Genomic DNA, 16,095 nt, shown 5'->3' with positions numbered 1-16,095 from the left:
GAATTTGATTCTAGACAGAAGAGGAAGCCGCTGGAGTTTACCAAGGAGGGAGATGGGGTGAAGGGGCAAGGGTTAGGGGACATGAGCAGACCTGTACTTTAGGGAAATCACTCTGATGGCTGATTGGAAAGCGGGCTGAAGTATAGGGAGACTTGAGACAGGAAATGGTCCGGGTGATGAGCACCCAAACTAGAGAAAGATGTGAAAGATGCTTTGGAGATGCATGCCCAGATCTGGCGACTATCTGGCTCTGTGAGGCACCAAGGATGACAAGGGGGCTGAGGGCCCAGGGGACTGAGAAGGCAATGGTGCTCTAGACAGAAATAGGGAAGCTTGGAAGAAGAGTGGGGAAGACGCCGAGTTCTGCTTAGGGCACCTTGAGTTTGAGGTGCCCGTGAGACTTCCATTCGGAAATGTGGCAGGTCCTTGGGAATGCAGAGCTAGAGCTCAGGAGGGAAGCTAGGGCTGGATGTATCCATCTGGGAGCCAATTAAACCCATGGCAGATGATAGGAGCAAGGAAGGGAATGGAGGCCCAGGCCAGAGCCTACATCAACAGTGTGTGGGTGGGACATGAAAATCGCACTGTTTCTTTGTCCTGAAATGCCACCTCCAGGCCCTGAAGCTGGACAGAGGTATGCCTGACTGGGGTCAGAGTTTTCACACCTTTGGGAATCCAAACCACCAACTGAGGACAAAAGATTCCCTGCTATCAGGAAGCTCTCCAGCCCTATCAGAGACCATGTCCATCCCCTCTATTTATCTGGCCCCGGCCCAGCCTAACTCTCCCCTCGTCCTGGGGAGGGAGTTGTGAGGAAGGCCAGGCAAACATGCCAGTCAGTCTCTTTCAATGCCCTGCACCGTAGGGTTCACCATCGAGTCTTAGTGGAAGCCAGGTTCACCTGTTGGGAAGAACATTGAATTGGAGTCCTCAGGCCTGCCTTCAAATCCCTGCTTTGTCATTTGCTATCTGAGGCCTTGCTGAGCCTGTGTAGACCTCATTTTCATCACCTGTAAAATAAAAGGGGTCGAAACTTTAAAGGTCTAAGTTCCCTTTCAATTCTTAGAACATCCGAGACCAAGTTACCCCCCAAGGCAAGGGTGGGGAGCCTGCAGCCTTGAGGCCACATGTGACCCTCTAGGTCCTTGGGTTTAGCCTTTTGACTGATTTGCTCTGTGAAGTTTGGATTCAGCCAAAGGGCTGCACTTGAGGACCTAGAGGGCCACATGTGGCCCTGAGGCCCCAAAGGTTCCCCAACCTTGTCCTATAACCTCTGATGAGACAGGGAATGCCCTAGCCTGGGAGGGGTGGGCTTCTACAGAATGCAGAGCAAGCTTCTTCCCTGCACATCTGTGATGAGACAACAGGCTTGGTACAATGGCTGGAATGGCCCCAGCATGGGGGGATGTGATCACTCGACAAACATTGATTAAATGCCTACTGTGTGCCAGGCACTGGCATACAGACAAGTTACATATAGAATAGGAAGGCGCTAGAATTAAGAGGGGTTGGGGAAGGCTTTCTGGAGAAGACTGGATTTTAGCTGGTACTTCAAGGAAGTCAGGGAGGTCAGTAGGCAGAGATGAGGAGAGAACTTTGCAGGCCTGAGGGACGGCCAGATAGAATGCACAGGGGATGGAGGGTCTTGTTCATGGAACAGCCAGGAGGCTGGTGGTATGGATCATGGCAGACAGGAACCTGTAAGAAGAGATGATGGTGAGGACATCCTTCTCCAGCCAGGTCTTCTAGGTCACCCCGTTGCATACTCACACCACAGCACCGGTCCCCCACTTCAGAGCCTCAGTGAAGGTTGTCCAGGTGATGCTGTGGGGCCTGTGGGGGATGAGCCCCCGGGATGCTATCCCCCTCTTGGGAGGTTCCAGGTCAATCCAATAAGCATTTAAGCTTCTGTTCTCAATCAGGCACTGTGCTAAGGGTAGGGGATACAAAGACGAAAGGAAAAACCATCTCCTGCCCTCAAGAAGAGTACATTGTACTGAGCAGGAAGAGAAGACTTACGAACTAAAAGAGTCTCCCTTCTTTGTAGAGTTAGGGGGCTAGTGTTGTGGAATACCGTGAATTGTGAATTCTGTCAGACTTGGTTGAGGTGCACATTAGCTTTGCTGGGCTAATTTGTCTTTTTTTAAAAATCCTTTGTTACAAAGGATGGCTGCCTGGAGAGGGGAAAGGAGAAGGATACTTCCGGAAATAATGGTGATGTAGAAAAAATTAGATAACAATATAAATTAATTTTTTTAAAGTGAGGAGGGTGAGATTGGGAAAAGTTTACTACAGTGGAAGGCAGCAAGAATTGAGCACCGAATGAAACCAGGGAGCCTAGGAGGTAACGGTGAGGAAGGAAGGAGTCGCCTACAGGCACCTGTGAAAAATCAAAAAGGGGTGGGGAATGTGTAAAGAAATGATGAATTTGGGGACAAACAGGCAGGCCAGGGAAGCTGGCATACAGAGTGGCTGAAAGGGGATGGCCTGAAATAAGCCTGGAAGGACAGACTGCAGACTGATTGTGAAGGGTTCAAAATGCTAAACTGAGGAAGGTATATTTTATTCCCAAGGCAATAGGGAGCCACGTTAGGCTCCCCAAATCACAGCTTGTAGAGTTCAGTGGGGGCCTCTACCCTGGTAGTCAAAACCTGGCAGTCAGACACTTTTACGGCCAAAAACTATTACACACACATACACACGCACACACAGTTACCCACCCTCCTGAGGGGCCACTCTGGGGTCCTGATTCCAAGGCTCCCTCAGCCCCTAGGTAAAGAGAGGGGGTAAAGAGTATGTTGTCTCCCTGTGTGACCCTGGCTAAGTCATTTCTAATCCTTCTGTGTCCTAATTTCTTTCTCTGCATCAATCAATCAACAAGCCTTCATTTAGTGTCTTCTCTATACTGGGCACTGTGCTGGACACTGTACAAAGGCAGACAATGCCTGCCCTGTACAATGAGGGGGCAGATGACATGATCTCTAAAGCCCCTCTGAGCTCTAACGTACTATATCACAGGCTGCCTCTGAGAGCCCTGGCAAGTCATCAGGCACCACCCAGCCCCTTCCTTATCCCCACAACAACCAGCTTTGTCCTATCTCCCACAGCCAGGGCCTCAGGTAACTCTGAAGGGCCTGCGGTTCTGCAAAGATCTGCCCATTAGAAGCCACATCCTCTGGAGCCCCAGAACCAAACATGGAAATGGGAGGGATTAATGCTGGACCTCCACAGGAAATGGGAAACCCAGGGACAGGTGAGCAAAGGGGGAAGGCAGGGTTCCCTAGGGGTGGCTCCTGTTCATTTGGGCTGGGTGAGGGCAGAAAAGAAGACAGCATATCAGAGATCCCCCACGAGGCCCTTCCTGAGCGCCTGGGCTGGAGAGCATGGGAGTGTCTGTAGAACGCAGACTGGTGTCGGGTGGGCTGGGAAGGCTCTGCCAGGGCCTGATGGAGGATATGAAGGGAGACGCAGCAGGAAGAACGTCCACACCGTTTACCAACCTGGCAGTTCTAATTTGCCCAGCCGTCACTCATGCTCGGCCTCCCAAACAGTCCATTACAAGGAGGGGCTTCCCACCTGGCTTGGCCTGGGTATGCCCAGTGTGGGTGGGACCCAGGCATGCCCCACTGTCAGCTTTTTACTGCCCAAAGCCCCTGCTGGGCCCTACAACCAGCCCCATGCCCCACCCCACAACACAACACACTCTGAGAGCCATGTGGCCCCAGAGGGCTTGGACCCTGGAAAGAAGCCAAGAATACCCAGTCCTATCCCTCCCTCCCAAACAGCTCTGAATGACCAGAACAGATCATTTTGGAGGTCCGATCTCCAAGTATCCTCCCCGCTGCTAGCAGTTCCCCACCCTAATACATTCTTAGGGACAGATTGTCCATGTGGTATGGGGGGAAATGTCCTGGAGTCACAAGACCCTGGGCCTATTCCTGGGCTCTGCTGTATAATTGTGAATAGGTCCCTTGCCCTTTCTAGGCCCAGGGTTCTCCATGTATAAAATGAGGAGGTTAAATGATCTCAAAACCCCAGTCTTATATAACTGTCCAGGAGTGAGTGGTAGCTTCCAGGTAGAAACGGACAGCCCCAGGAGTTCTCTTCCAGACAGTGCCCAACCAAAACTGCATTCCCCTGTGACCACCCCCACCTCCGGCTCTCTGCCTTCTCTCTTTTGGGCTCTTTTGTGAGCCCCCAACCAACCTCTGAGGTGTCAGGCAGGAACATGCCCACACAACCCCCTGGGCAGGGCCACTAAGCAGCACAAGATTAACCAAATCTGCTATTTTGGCACAGAAAGGCTCCTGAGATGGACACTGTCCTGGCAAGCACCTTCTGCCTTCCTCTTTCCTCTTCCAGCAGCTCCTGGGTATGTGTTTGGGGGCGGGGGAGCCTCACAAGCTTTCCTCCTACCTCTGGTGACTGGCAGAGGAGAGAGGAAGAGGGAGAAGAATCTGGCTTTTCTCTTCCCCACATACATGCATACAGCCCAGGGAACAGAAGGAGGAAAAGGGAGAAAGGGAGGAGATAGGGAGGAGATAGAGGGAAGAGCCCAGTGCATCATCAGGGGCACCAGGTGGTGCCTGGGTACTGAGCCAGCCTGGAGGAGGCAGGGGAAGGGGGGTGGTGACTCAGCCCACCCCATCTCCCCAGAACTTTGCAACAGCCGGTCTTGCTACATGAACAAATGAGAAGAAACCTTTTGTTCTTCTAGCCTTGGGGGGTGGGGAGGGGGGCTGGAAAACTGGCTTCCTTAGCATTCCTCCCCACACACCCCCAGCCCCACGCCAGGATGGGAGAGGGTCCTTGAGTCCTGGCCTCTGGTTTTCCTACCCCTCGGCAGTGAGCAGGGGCTGCTCTCAGGTTTGTGGCTGCTGGGCCTCGGTCACCTGACCCAGACCTCTGCCTACCACCCCCCTGACAAGTCAGGGCCTAGTGGAGAGGACACAAGAGTCCTCCTTCTAGCCCTGGACCTGGCAGGGACAGCCATCCCTCAGAAGCCTCTGGGGGGGCTGGCCAGGGTTCAAATCTTGAGCTCTCCTACTATATGCTCTGACACCAGCTGGGTTGTTACAACACCTGTCCCTCCCGGTGACTTCCTTGAGACTCAAGGCTTCTCAGCCTCTTCCCCCTTCTCCCCCAACAAATGATCCTCAATCAGCAGGAAGCCTTGTGGGCATTTCCTCCCACTCTCACCCGGACCATTCACAGCCCCTCCCACACAGCTCCCACCAGTCATCATTATTCCAAAACTGCAGGCCTCTTCTGTGTCCAGGCCAGGTTCTTTAAAAGTCCCTCCTGGACACCAGCTTCTTCTGGTGGTATCACACACACACCCCGCCCCCCGGACCAGGCAGAGTGCAGTAAATCCAACGCCACTCGAAAACAATCCAACACTGGGATCCCCCTCACCACCACCACCACCACCACCACCTGGGAATGACCAGCCACACAGTGAAATAGGGTAATGCCCCCTGGGAAGAGTTTTCTTATATCGACTTTGATCTGAAGATCTCTAAGCACTTAGCCCAAACCACCCCCGTTACTTATACATACATACACACATAGGACAACACCAAGGAGATCCAATTCAAGGTTGTGCCCTACCTGGGGGCAAGAAAAGGTCTCAGGGCTCCCAGATCCACCTGCGTGGGGATAAAGGGCTGCCCATCCAGGGGGCTCCTCACTGACCCCCCACCAGCCCCACCCATGGCTCAACCCAGGACCATCAGGAAAGACAGGGTAAATGCTCTGAGGATGGCTTCTCAAAGGCAGTGAGGGGGGCTTGTCTGCTGTAAGCCAGACTAGACAGACAAGATCCCAGACACCAGACAAACAGAACAAGGCCCTCTTTGGGGGGAATGCCCAGCTGGGACCTAGTGCACCACCACCCCCCAGTCTCCAACCTCACCCTTCTCCTTCCAACCCCTCCCTCGCCTAAAAGACTTGGGGGAGGGAGGGACAAGAAACCTAGTGAAGGGTCCCTGGCCCTCTCCCCCGAGCCGCCTTTCTCTTCCTCCCTTCCAGGGCTGGGCAATGATGAATGAGGAAAAGGCCCTGCCAATGGCTGGCTCCCTCCCCAGGGCCACCCCTCCCCCCATTCCCCTTCCTGCCAGGAACATTCTGTCTCTGGCTTGGAGAGGAGGGGGCTGGCATTGGGGTGCACTAGTTCCACTCTCCCCCAGCATCCTAGGACCTACCTGCATGTCTCCCAGACCCCCAAGTTCATTCCTACTGCCTCAGGAACTCTCCCCCACTTTGTTGGCATCAGATCTAGCTACTCTCTGGAGGGCATTTCTGCCCATTGGCCTAAAAGTGCCTAGGGGGAGCATGGGAAGACACCGTGCCAATTAGACCCACACTGCAGGTGGTTACATACCTATGTAGGCAGGGGAGGCTGTCGCACCTAAAAGTCTCTTCCCTAGTGGGAGTGCATGGTGGTGGGGTAGAGGGAAGATTACTGTCTTCGGCCCACGTGGGCCCCTCCACCCACTGATGCCCACGGGCACTCACTTAAGGCCAGGAGCCTCTGACGGCATGCCCGAGGCTAAACCCGATCCTCGCTCCTGTGACAGGGTCGAGTTCGAGGAAGTAGCCCTGGGGCTCCCGAAAAGAAACGGACGAGGAGGGAGGGGGCCCGGGCGGAGCAGAGGACCGGGACCACCGCCGCTCGGGCCACCGACAGGAGACGCCAGAGAGCAGCTCCCGCGGAGACCGGGGGCGGCCTCGGCATCTCTCGGCACTTGTTCTCTCTCCCGGCTCCCCAGCCAAAGTTCCCAGCCGGTCCCCCGCGGGGAGCCAGGCCAGGCCAGCCCCCGGCCCCTGAACTCCGGGCCCACTCCGCCCGGGCGCCGCGCTCAAAGGAGGCTTTGACAGGCATCCCCCGCCGCCACCAACCTCCCGCCCCCCCCACCCCCCCGCACAGCGCGGAGAACTGCGGAGAGCGCCCCCGCCCCGGTGCTGGCTGAGCATCCCTGGACCACTCGGCTCCCGGCATCCCCGGACCCCGGGCCCCTGATCCCCCGCCACATCTCACCCACCCCCAATCCCCCGGGCCCCGGACGCGGCCCCGGGCGAGAGGAAGCGGGCTGCCTGCAGGGCAGAGGCCAGCAGGTTGGGGGAAGGGGTGCTGGGGTCCCCATCTCCCGTCCCTCCAGCCCTGGATAGAGAGGGAGAGGAAGGGAGTCACTGGGGGAGGGGCAGCTCCAGACCCCAGGGAAAGGGGAGGGAAGGAGGGTAACTCCGGCGGGGGAGCAGGGCAGCCGAGGCCCGGCCGGCACGCACTCACCTGGTCGCCGTCAGTAGGAGTCGGGGGCGGCCCCACGGCGCAACTTTGCCATCAGGCCGGGAAGGCTGAGGCTGGGGTGGGCGCGGGGCCGGTCCCGGGGGCAGCCGGAGCGCCCGCTCGGGGGGCAGGAGGTGACGCCGAAAGCAAATGTAAAATGTTCTCTTTTTAATTAAAAAAAATAATGCAAAGCGCATCAGATGCAAAAAGAAGCGCAACCTGGCCCCGGGCTTAAAAGCTCGAGAGGTGCAGACGGGCCCGGGAGCAGCCGGAGGAGCCGCCGCTGCCGCGGGCGCGAGCAACTAGTGCCGGGCAGGCTGCGGGCACCGCCGCCGCCGCCTCCTGCCCCCTCCTCCTGTAGCCGCCGCCGCCGCCGCCGCCACCGCCCGGAGCCCCGAGCTCGGAGCCCGCCCGCCCGCCGCGCGCTGGCATGACTCGGCCCCCTGCCCGCGCCCCCGGCCCCGCGCCTCATCCGCTGGCGGCCGCGCGGGGTTCGCGGAGCCTCCGCCTCATCCTCCGCTGCTGTCGCTGCCGCCTTCTCCTCCTCCTCCTCCTCGCGCCCGGGCCGAGAGCCGGGGGTGGCCGCCGCTGCTGCTGCTGCTGCCGCCGCCGCCGCCGCCGCTGCCTGTGCCCGGGCTCCGCTGCCCGCAGCGCGCGCCGGGGCTGAGTGACAGCGCGGGGCGGGACCACGCGGCTGCGCGAGACCCGGGGACGGGGGAGGAGGGGAGAGAAGATGGAGGGGCTGGGAACGGGGGGAGGGGGGAGGGGGGAAGCCTTTGGAGAGGGGGGCAGGGGCGGTGCGCGCCCGGCCTGAGTGACAGTTCTGCGCGACACTCGGAAAGGAAGGGGCCCGTGGCTTCCCGGGCGCTCGGCTCCGCTGGGGAAGGGGAGGGGAGGGGGCTGGGACGACGCGCACCGCCTCCTCTTAAGGGGGAAGCAGGCCTCCAGGGCGCGCGCACCCGCCTGCAGGCCCCCCACCCACTAGGGGCGCGGGCGCACTGCCCGGGGAGGCTCTCTGTCACCCCCCTCCCCTCCACTTCACGCCCCTGCACCGCAGAATTTAAGGTGACCCTGGGGTGCTCCTCCAAGAGTAGGATCAGTCGCCTCTGGGGTACGCCCTCCTTGCCCCTAGTACCAAGGGTGTGCTGGCATGTTTCACATGTCCGAAGGATGGAGGCGTATTCCACTGGATGATTTCCCTACTATGTGCCCCCGGAGTGTGCATGTTCCATGCGGGTGCTTCAGGCTGGCGTGTTGCACGGGTGTGCCCCGTTGCGGGAAGAAGTTGGAGTCCCTAGAGAACGGGAAACACCGTGGGCATTATGCCTCTGTGGGGAGGGGGCGATGCCAAGGTGCCCCATCCCGAGCCGGAAAGGCGAATACTCTGGGAGAGCTGCTCAAAGCCCAGCTCCTCAATACTGTCTGCCCATCCCCCACCCCCAGGGGGACCATCACTCAGTGGCTGCCTCCTGGTGGTTTGTGGTGTGGGCAGCAGGCAGTGGGCCAGGGGAGGCCGGCTTGGGGGGAAGGGGGGGATACTCACCGCTGCGGCCAGGCCAGCCAGCGAGTCCAGAGACAAGTAGGTTAATCAGATGGATATGAGAGGAGGAAGCTGTGGTCTAGGAAGTGGGAAGGCTCTGGGCATCACTGTCCCAGGCAGAGTGATGGCTGCAGCAGGATGGATTGGGGTTAGACTACCAAGAGGATACTGCTGACCCAAAGCATAGTGAAGCCTTTGAATGGGGGAGCATAAACCTCCCAGAACCGGCTCTGCCCCGTACTACTAGGTCTTGTTTGGCTGGTGCCCTCCTTCCCCCATCCCACCCACACATTAGATGCAACTGGTCCCTTACAAACATCAGCCACAGAGCAGGGAGAGGCCCCCTCAACTCTACCTCCGAGACTTCCATTGGGATCCAGGGAAAAGAAGAGAGAGCAGGGGAGAAGCAACAGTCAGTGACCCTCCCCTAGGCTCCCCCATTCCCAGGGCAGGAAATTACAATTGACCTACAAATGGGCCCTGGGCACTAGGAAGGGCATCTCCCATCTCCCGGTAGCCCCAAGCTTCCTGGCCTTGGTCTTCCCTAGGACAACAGAGCCAACCACTTTCCCAGGAGCCCCTCTCCCTTCCTCTCATTGTGCCACCTCTTGAGAGCAAAATGTGTTCTCTGAGAGGGGAAGAGATTATCAACCTTAATAGAAAAGGACCCTCATCTGTCACCTTAAAAAATTTATGAAGGTGGGGAGAGAGGGGAGGGGAGACTGGAGCTGGTGCCCAACAGGGTTTTGTGTCCCTCACTTGGCCCTGGGAAATAGGCTCCCCAAGATTCCTTTCCAGCCACATCCTGTGCCAGAAAAGTATTGTGGGAGAACTTGGAATCTGTTTTCTGGAATCTCTCTCAACCCCACTCCCTTCTGGCTCTGCAGGCTAGGGTGTCCTCCCAGTGATGGCCTGAGGTCCACAGAGAGGTTATGTGGGAGGAGAGTAAACCCATCAGTCTTCAGATTATATTTCCCTCTCCCCACCCCCAAGAACCCCTAGCTCCATTCTAGATGAGGAGTCAGGAGACCTAGGATGGAATCCGTATCCTGCTGACACTCTCTGGGTAGTCCCTTCCCTGACTGGAGCCTCAGTTTACCCATGTCTAAAATAAAGGAGTGAGACTAGGCCTGAGGGTCCTCCTATCTCTGACCTCCTCTCCCTCTCTAGCATATCAGAAAGGCAAGTTCCTTAGGGTACTCTTTTCCTGGTCACAGAGGGTGGGGACAGTGAGCCAGCCAATAAGGGGATCACAAAGGAGAGCATCTTCCCGGTCCAAGGTGGACAAGGAATGGGAGTATCACTACCCCCTCTTCAGCAGTCACTGGAGTTTGAGTACTGGTTGCCTCTGCTCCCACCCCTCTCCCCAACAAAGAGTGGACCTTCTTATCTTCCCCCCCCCTCACTTTAGGGACCCCTAGGGGAAAGAGAAACCAGGAAGGGAGGGAACTAGATATCTTAGCCAAAGATCTGTCCCCAGGACAGTGTGTCCCTGAAGGCTAGTATGAAGGCTAAGGAAGGATGGCAGGCCCAACCCTTGTTCACCTCACACACCCAAAACCAAGATGCATGCAGCATTTCCACTGGGAAGGGGCCTAAAAGTGGTCTCTACATCTGTCCTTCCCCCACACACAGGTACTAACAACTCCTCTCCACCTCCCCCCACCCACCTCCCCCCACCCCCCTCCCCCCCGCCCCATATATGGGTGTTTGTGTGCATGTATTTTTATACATAGAATAAAAATGGGGCCAGTAGCTACCGGAGGGAGGCCATCAACTCTTCATAAATATTCATAGAGATTAATAAACATGAAGATAGGGAGAGAGACTCAGAGACTAAGAGAGACCCTGAGACTGAGAAGTACTGAGACAAGAAAAGACTCAGAAACTGGGAGAGACCCAGAGACTGGGAGATTCTCAGAGGCTGGGAGCCATCCCTACCTCCCCTAGACTCCTACTCTCCGAGAGTGCCTGGGACACGGTCTCCCTCCAGGCTGAACAAAGAGCTCAGGCGGGGTTTATTTAATGGTAGTTGAATGAAAGGAATAAATAAACAAATGAGGGTATGCAAGACCAGAGAAATACAGGGAGAGGTACTCCCTCCTTTCTCCTTCCTCCCTCACCAACCGAAGTAAGTGCCCTGAGGGCAGGGCTTGTGGCAGCTTCCTCTACACAAAGGCACAACTCAAGGCCTTGCGCTGGAGCGATGCTGAATAAGTGATTGAATAAATAAATAAATGGATGAGTGAATGACTAGTGAGAGCCAGAAACTGGGATAGGGAGAGGTTCCACACTCTAGGTGTGCCACAATTGGCTCCTGAACCCATTTCCCCCTAAGAAAATCTGCTCCAGGTGGAGGGAGGTGGGTCTTCTTATCAGGCCCCTCCCCCAAAAATGCCATCTCTGGAACAGATAGAGATCTCACCCACTTACTCCCCACCCCACCCCTTCCCTGGCCTCTAGCAGGAGGATACCCCAACACCCTTTTTTGGGGAAAGGGGCAGTTAGCTTGAGGTCTAAGGGGTGGGAAGGATCTCAGGGACTCCAAGGCAGATGGCATGAAGAGCTTTGATCAGATCTCAGGAGGGCCTTTCTTGGGAGGGAAACTCTTGCAATCCCCCCAACCACCACCACCACCTCTTCTCAAGTCCCCTCCCCAGGGAATCCTCAAAGCCATTTTGGATGATAAAACCACCCAGGATGACTTGGAGTAATTAAAAATCATTTCCATATTCAAACGCAGCTGATTGAGGCCAAATTGACTTCTCTAATGGCCCATGGGGGAGGAAAGAAAGGAGGAGAGAGAAGAAGAGAGAAGGGGAGTCAGAATTAGGGTTGAGGGAAGGACATCCAAATCAGAACTAAGGACCCTTGGCCTGGAGCAGAATGGGAGTCAGGAGGGTTCTGCTAGCCCTTTATCCCAATGACCTCTGCCCCCCCCCCCGGGCACTATAGGAATTGACCCTAGCCTTTCAGCCCCATAGGTGAAAGGGCACCAAAACAGATACCCAGGGAACAATTTCCCTAGTTTCTAACTACTTAGGCCCAAGAAGTGGGAGTGGGCCATACCTAGCTAGAGTAAGAGATGGTCCTTGGTTCCTGCTGACATTACCAGCAGTGCTCCCGGCATCTGCCTGACTCATAGTAGGCCCACAAATGTGTGTTGAATGGGTGGACAGATGAGGAAAGAATAAAAGGGAGGGAAAAGGAAAAAAGAAGAGAATGAATTAATAAGTGAAAGAAGGCAAGGAGTGAATTTGCCCCCAAGGGCTGAAGGACCTGAAGCTTCCTTTTCTAGACCCTTCCCTTCCCTTTACCCTCCTCCACACTCCCTCAGTGAAGTCCCTGGCTTGGCATAGGCTAGGCCTCCTTCCCCATGGGAGGAGGTCTCTACCATGCTTCATTGCCCTTTAAACAGATTAGAAAGTACTCTCATTTTCTTTCCCATTATTTATTGGGCCTAGGGCCTAGGCAGGTTTCCTTAGGCAGGGGCCTGGCTTGGCTGAAGGGGGTGAAAGCCCCCAGCATATCTTCAGCCGGGCTCCTTGACCTTGTCTCCTCTAGTTCCTTGTTCTCTGCAGTCTACTTCCCCATCCCCCGCCTCACCAGGGTCATTTCATCCATACCCCTGCCTCCACATAGGACCTTCCTCCCCTACCTGGACACTGGCTTCCCATGGAAGTTTCCTGGAAAAGGTGACTAACAGACCTTGCCAGACAGAAAGTCTTTCCCTTAGTCTAGCCTCAATCCCCCTCTATTGCAGGAGTGAAGGCCAGTAGGAAGACTTGGTTAGATGCTTGGTCACTGGAAGAAGGAGAGAGAAGATCTCCCCCTACCTATCTGTGTTAGAGTTGGAGGAGGGCGGGGATCTGGGGCAATGTCTCTGGGCTCCAAAACCTGAGAACCCCCACCGCCGCCTCAACTGGGGCTGAGTAGAGGCAGGAGATTGACTGTCATGACCTTGGGAGGATCCTAGGGTTTATATATAAGATCTAGGTGTATGAATCTCTGCAGATATATGTCTCTATATCTGTGTGTGTGTGTGTTTGTGTGTGTGTGTATAGCAGTGTGTCCCTGTGTCTGTACGTCTGTGTGTCTCCGTGCAGAGAAATTGAATTTGGATCCATTTCCCTGTTTCTGGCTCATCTTCAGCTGTCTCTTCCTCTCTCTCTCTCTCTCTCTCTCTCTCTCTCTCTCTCTCTCTCTCTCTCCTGCTGTCTTCCTTCCCTGTTTGTGTGAAACACACACATATACACACGGAGACATATACCACACACATACAGACACAGACCCACAAACAAACTTGGGAACATCACACCCAGGCTCACAGGCACAACACCCTTGTGTCCTTCCCTTTATCCTCTGCCTTGTGGGGATGGGGAGGGGGAAAGGGAGGCAGCTGGGGAGAGCAGGACCCAGGAGTCCTACCTTCCAGCTGAGTAGCCAGCGCAGGGCTGAAGGGGAATCCCTCGGGGAAGCTAGGGCTTAGCAGACAGTAAGGCTGCCTCCCCTGGGCTCCTGGCCACCTGGATCCCTCCCCAGGCAGGCATCTAGCCAGCCAGGCTGGAGCTGCAATGGGGGATCTTCATGCCCTAGGTTGAGGGTTGAGGGGGAACAAGCAGGTATGAAGGGGGGGTGGGGAGAGAGAAAATGGGAATGAAATGGCAATATTTAGCCAGGAGAGAAGAAAACAGAAGGAAGAAATGATAGCTGTCTTGAAGCATTTGAAAGACCGTCAAGTGGAAAAGGGATTAGATGTGCTCTGCTTGGCCTCAGAGGGCACACTAGGAGCCACTGTGGAAATGACAAGGGAGGCTTGATCTCTGCTGTATAGTAGTGAGTGCCAACACATGCTCTGGCCTGACGTGGAATGGTGTCTAGAAGGTAGTGAGCTCCTCAGCACACTCACTGCACACAGGACCTGACACTTGGACCTCAGTGCAGGGTCTTCCTGAAACCAAGCTCCAGTCCCTGGGGAAATTAATCCACCCAATTTTTAGAGCCACCATCCTAGGGCCCAACCCTAGACACCATACCACACTTCACCTTCATGCCCCATCTACATATGGCACCCAAGCCAACTCACCATCTGCCTGTCACCCTGATGGTGACCCCCACACCCTCTCCTTCCTTCATCTCCCAGAACAAAATTCCCTTCTCCAGTTCCCTTCTCTCTTACATGTGTCTTCTGCCCTTACTAGAATGTAAGCTCCTTGCAATTTGGAACTATGCCCAAAGGGCTATAAAACTGTGCATACCCTTTGATCCAGCAAAACCACTACTAGGTCTGTGCCCCAAAGAGATCATCATAAAAAAAAGGAAAAAGGACCCACATGTACAAAAATATTTATAGCAGCTCTTTCTGTGGTGGCAAAGAAAATTGGAAACTGAGGGGATACCCATCCACTGGGGAGTGGCTGAACTAGGTGTGGTATGTGAATGTAACGGAATACTGTTGTGCTATAAGAAGTGATGAGCAGGCAGACTTCGGAAAAACCTGGAAAGACTTAGATGAACTGATGCTGAGTGAAGTGAACAGAACCAGGAGAACATTGTACTCAGTAACAGAAACATTGCTTGACGACCAGCTTTCATAGAAACTTAGCTCTTCTCAGTGATGCAAGGACCCAAGACAACGTCGAAAGATTCATGATGGAAAATGCTATCCACATCCAGAGAAAGAACTATGGGGTCTGAATGCAGATTGAAGCAGACTATTTTCTCTCTCTTTTTTTCTTTCTTGTGATTTTTCCCTTTTGTTCTGATTCTTCTTTCAGAACACGACTAATAAGGAAACATGTTTAATATGATTGTACGTGTATAGCCTATACCAGATTAGACGCTGTCTTGGAAAGTGGGGAGGGGAGGGAAGAGGACAATTTGGAACTGAAAATCTTATAAAAGTGAATGTTGAAAACTAAAAATAAATAAATAAGATAACTGAAAGAAAAAGGAGAAGAAAAAAAAGAATGTAAGCCCCTTGAGAGCAGGGACCATCTCATCTTTTAATCTTTGTGCTTCCAGCAACTTAGCATAGTGTCTGGCTCATAGTAAACACTTCAATGTTCTTTCTTTCTTTCATTCCTTAGGGATACTGTACAAGAGAACCATGCTAAGGAATTGGTTGGAAGGGATTGTTTCTGAAGTCCCTTCCAAATCTGAGGTTCTGGGATTCTTTCTATGGAAGCTGAAGTTAGACATCCAAGGTTGTGTGAGGGAGGGTATAGGAAAAGATCCAGCCAGGCAGACTTTATCATATTCATTTCACCAACAGCTGCTTGGCCCACCACCACACAAAGACTCCGAAATATCAGGAGAACCAAACTCTGCTTTCCTTCACCACTCAAGGCAGGTCTTCTCAGCCAGTCCGCTGCCTCTGATAACCGTCCTAGCTCCTCCCAGAGAGGAGGGTCCAACCTCCCCCTCTCCCCACCACCCCTGCCAACTCCTCCAGGTAGTCAATTTAAGCTCTCCATTTCCCCTACTTTGGGGGTCACTGTTTCAAGTACTAGGACTCCCTTCAGTCTCCCAACCTTTTTCCCAAAAAGAACCTTAGGACATCTCCATCTCCTGATAATCTCTGGCTATCCCCCAACTCCCAGTCTAAACTCTGATCCCCAAGCTTCCATCTCTCTGAGGAGACCTCATCCCAGCGCTTCATCTTCCCCTCTCCCGTGCTCAATTTCTCCTCTGGTCCCATCCCCTAGATCCTCCCTCTCTTCATCCCTTTCGAAATCCTCTCTCCCAGCAGCTTCTCTTCCTCCACCACCCCCTCTCTCCCAGGGGCTGGGTCTGCACTGAAGCGACAGAAAACAATTTATTTTCCTGATTACTGATAATCTTCCCCTAGACACCTGCTTCTTGCCCCCCTCCCCCACACACTCTTCCCCGGGGCCTAATCCCTTTAAAAATGGCCCCCTTGTCATTTGTCTGAGGTTTTAGGGCAGAGGTGGGGCTGGAGAGGGGAATGGGGCTGTTAAGGAGATAAGGTGGGTACAGGACGGGAAGTTTGAGGGTCAGGATATTTGGGGGGAAGATAGGGGACTTTGGGGAAGGATGGGGATGTTCAGGGGACATGATGGGAAGTATTTGGGGGAGAGGATGAATGTTTTGGAGGAACAAATGGAAATGTTTCAGGTCCAGAGCAGGTCCCACAGAGCTGGCTCAGCTGAACCCCACAAGGATTAAGTGAGAGCCTGAAAGGCAGAGCTGAAAAGAATGACCCTTTTCAGCTAGTATTTCTTGAGCCGTCTACCTCAGTAAGGGT

Source organism: Trichosurus vulpecula, chromosome 2, assembly GCF_011100635.1.
Source record: "Trichosurus vulpecula isolate mTriVul1 chromosome 2, mTriVul1.pri, whole genome shotgun sequence".
NCBI classification, from domain to species: Eukaryota; Metazoa; Chordata; class Mammalia; order Diprotodontia; family Phalangeridae; genus Trichosurus; species Trichosurus vulpecula.
Note: the sequence above shows the minus strand (reverse complement) of the source record.